Genomic DNA, 4,330 nt, shown 5'->3' on the forward strand with positions numbered 1-4,330 from the left:
AAGTGAGTGACGGTCATTTCCCTCTCACACAAATGCAAGTGGGAGGGCAAGTGGGGTGAAAATGGAGCGCCCCACTTGCCTCCCACTTGCATTTGTGTGAGAGGAAGGTGACCTGTCACTCACTTGTGACGGATAGTGTCCGTCACAAGTGAGACTAGCTGTTAATTAATAGCCTATGCGGTAGTTGTATGTAGACCTGGCAAAACGGGTCAACGGGTCGGGTTCGGGTCGGGCCAATTCGGGTCGGGTCAATTCGGGTCTCTCGTTGAGTTCGGGTTAATTCGGGTCGGGACGGGTCTTTTCGGGTTTCGAGTCTATTTCGGGTTTGTTGTCGGGTCTGTTTCGGGTCAAGCGGGTCGGGTTGTTTTGGGTCGGGTCATTTTCGGGTCAATGAATAATAGAGAAATAGTCATTTCATGTCTTTTCGGTTCAATTAGAGTTATATTTTGTCGGGTCATTTTCGGGTTTAGTGGTTTCGGATCGGGTCATTTTCGGGTCGGGCCAGTACGGGTCATGAAAGCTCGGGTCATGTTCGGGTCGGGTCGGGTCAATTCGGGTTTTCGGGTCACATTCGGGTGATGTAGTTCGGGTCACTTCGGGTCTCGGGTCAGCTTTTTCGGGTCGGGTCAATCGGGTCGGGTTGCTTTTGCCAGGTCTAGTTGTATGGATTAGATTTGGCACAAATTATTATTTCAGACCGCTATATCGTCTGAAATGGTCAGACGGATCTCATTTCCTCTCACAAAAACCTTATTTAGGGTGTGAGTGGGAAAGCACATGGGGGTATCCCACCACCCATGTGCTTCTCATTTGTGAGAGGTCTTAATGCGGTCTGAAATAAGGCGGTCTTAAGCAAGACGGACTGGTTAGAGTAAAGTTTATATAAGTCTATATTTTGAGTCCCTAAGTCATCACTACATCTCTTGGATCTTCCAATATTGATGGTTGAGATTTAAGCAAGAAACACACTTAACACTAATTAGTTTCCTATACACTAATTAATTCTACTTTCTCTCTCTAGCTTTAATTATACATTCATTAATTGATTATTCTACCCAATTAACACTATCTTTTGCCTTCTTATATTTTCAAGTTTTTACAAACAATTTTTTTGAGAAAAAGTTTATACAAATTTTATGACATTTTTACTGTTTTAAAAGTGTAATTCTAACAAAAAAAAGGTGTAATTTTAACAAAAAAAAACGGTTTTGACGGATATTATTTTGAAATTTCAAATTTTGAAGCAAGTTTATGACACATTTTGCGTTTTACGACAAATTTGAAATTTTGAAGCAGTTTACGTCAAATTTTGAGAAATATTATTTTTTTTTTTCAAATTTTAACACAACTCATTGTAAATTGAGTGATTTATAAGTGTAACTTTAGTTTTTTAGAAGTGTAACTTTAGTCCACTAAAGTGTAATTTTAGTCCATTAAAGTGTAATTTTAGTCCAGAAGTATAACTTTAGTCCATTAAATTGTAATTTTAGTCCAAAAGTGTAACTTTAGTCCATTAAAGTGTAATTTTAGTCCATTAAATTATAATTTTAGTCCATTGAGAGTGTATCTCTAGTCCATATTCAAAGTGTAACTTTAATCCATTGAGAGTGTAACTTTAGTCCTTTGAGTGTAACTTTAGTCCATTGAGAACTTTAGTCCTTGAGAGGGTACCCTTAATAGAGATAAGTGTAACTTTAATGGAGATAAATGTAATTTTAATAGATAAAAATGTCATTTTAATGAAAAAGTGTAACTTTAATAATAGAGAAAAATATAACTTTAACAAAAAAAAATGTAACTTTAATAGATAAAAGTGAAATTTTAATAGAGAAAAGTGTAATATTAATAATAGAGAAAAATTATAACTTTAATAGAAAAAAGTGTAATTTTAATAGATAAAAGTGTAATTTTAATAAGGGTTTTGTCAAACACAACCTTTAAAAACACCACATTTAAAAAAAAAAGTTTGTGAAACACAACCTTTAATAATTTTTTTTTGTTAAACACGACATTTTGGCTAGAGCTTGAACACTTGCAATGGGGTGACTTTCAGTCGATGTTTGGGATAGCAAACGAGGTCGGTTTGAGGTGTTTTTAAACTCGTTGAAAAGGTGGGAGTATAAGCTTTTTAGGCGTTATCAATACGACGGTGATAAGTGACCTTATGTGGGACCTATTGGTGTATAAAGTAAGGCCGATTAAGAAGTGAATTGGTGTTTTTCTTATTTGTTTTTACCTCCAATTCACTCCTTGACCAACCTTACTTTACACACCAATAAATCCCACATAAAGCCACCTATCACTACCGTATTGGTAACCCCTAGAAAGATTGTACTACCAACTTTCCAAAAAGTTTAAGAACACCTCAAATCGACCTCGTTTGCTACCTCAAATATCAACTTAAAGTCACCATATTTCAAGTGGTTAAACTCTTGCCAAAATGTCGTGTTTTACCAAAAAAAATTATTAAAGGTTGTGTTTTACAAACTCTTTTTTAAAGGTGGTGTTTGGAAAAAAAAATTTAAAAGGTTGTGTTTGACAAAAAAACCCTTTTAATAATAGAGAAAAAATGTAACTTTAACAGAAAAAAATGTAACTTTAATAGAAAAAAGTGTAATTTTAATAGATAAAAGTGTAATTTTAATGGAGAAAAGTGTAACTTTAACAGAAAAAATGTAACTTTAATAGAAAAAAAATGTAACTTTAATAGAAAAACGTGTAATTTTAATGGAAAAAAGTGTAACTTTACTAGGTGTAACTTTAATAGAGAAAAATGTAATTTTAATAGAGAAAACTGTAATTTTAATAGTGAAAAAATGTAGCTTTAATAGAGAAAAAGATAATTTTAATAGTGAAAAATGTAACTTTAATAGTGATAAAAATAAGTGTAATATTAACTTTACTAGAATATAAAAATCAACAAATAAAGAGAAAATCTGAAAAAAATAGATCTAGGTTTAACTTTTCAAAAATAGATCTAACTTTTTCAATTGTTTTTTTAAAAACAAATTCAAATTTCCACTATTAAAACTCAAAAAAAAAAAAGGCAACCCCCACCAACCACAACACAAAACAAATATTTATAATAAGAAAAGATTTAAATAAACTAATCTTAACAAAAAAAGAAAAAAAAAATCCACAACATCTACTACGCACAACATACACGCATCATTTCAAACAAAAGAAAAAAAAACCTAATTAAACAGATCTTGAAACCAAGAAAACAAAATGAGAAGATCTCTTTTTTTTTGGTTGGTGTCGGGTTTTAATGTAGTCGTGTGGTGGTGGAGTTGTTGTTGGAAGCCGAGTGGATTTTGCTCCGTGGTGGTGGTGTTGTTGTCGGGATCCGGTGGTGGTGGAGTTGTTGTTGTTGTTGTTGTTGCTGTCGTGGGTGTCGGCTGGTGGGTGCGGGGTGGTGGCTTGTTGTCGGGTAAATCCGTGGTGGTGGAGTTGTTGATGTTGTTGTCGTGGGTGTCGACTGGTGGGTGTGGGCAGGTGGGTCAGAAGAAAAGGGAGGCTGAAGGCGACAGTCGACAGGCGGCAGGCAGAAGAAGGGGGTGGCGGCAGGCGTGGTTGCAGATCTGGACAAAAGGAGGAAGGTGGTGGCGTGGGTCAAAGGTGGGAGGACGTGGTGGCGAGGAGAGGTGGTCGTGGGTGGGGTGGTCGTGGGTGTCGGTGTGAGGGTGAGGGTGAGGTGGTTTCGGTGTGGTGGGGTGAGGGTGAGAGTGTCGCGGTGAGCGTGAGGGTGGTGGTGTGTCGGGTTGTGAGGTTGGTATTGTTGTGGTGTGGTGGCCGTGTGGCCGGTGGTGGGTGGGACGGTGGTGGGGGAGGTTTGTTTTAGGGTTTGATTTGTTTTTTTTTTTTTTGAAAGTGGGGAAGAGTGGTTTTTGGTTTTTTAGGATTTTGATTTATTTGGAATTTTAGAGAGGGGAGAGGATGATATTATGAGGGATGAGTGAGAAGTGTGTTTGAGAAAAAATGTTATATAGTGGATTAATATTTAATTAATGTGGATTAGTAAAGTAGAGAGGGAGAGTGTTTAATTAGGCATTAAACCCCTTATTTTTGCTTTCAATCTCAGCCCTTCAACTCCTTCATCCAAAGGCTCACAATGAGACTTATGGACTCACAAGTAGAAGGTGGACTTAGATGAACCCAATACATCTAAGTTATATGTAAAGTTTCTGAACACAAACATTTAAGAGTAGGTCTCCTGAGAGACGGTCTCTTAATAAGTTTTATTGAGAGACTATTGTACAATTTTAAGAAAAAGTGGTACTAAAGGTAGTAAAATAGGTACAAATCATGATAAATGATAAAATTGGTATAT

This window comes from Silene latifolia, chromosome 11 (assembly GCF_048544455.1).
Source record: "Silene latifolia isolate original U9 population chromosome 11, ASM4854445v1, whole genome shotgun sequence".
In the NCBI taxonomy this organism is placed as follows: domain Eukaryota; kingdom Viridiplantae; phylum Streptophyta; class Magnoliopsida; order Caryophyllales; family Caryophyllaceae; genus Silene; species Silene latifolia.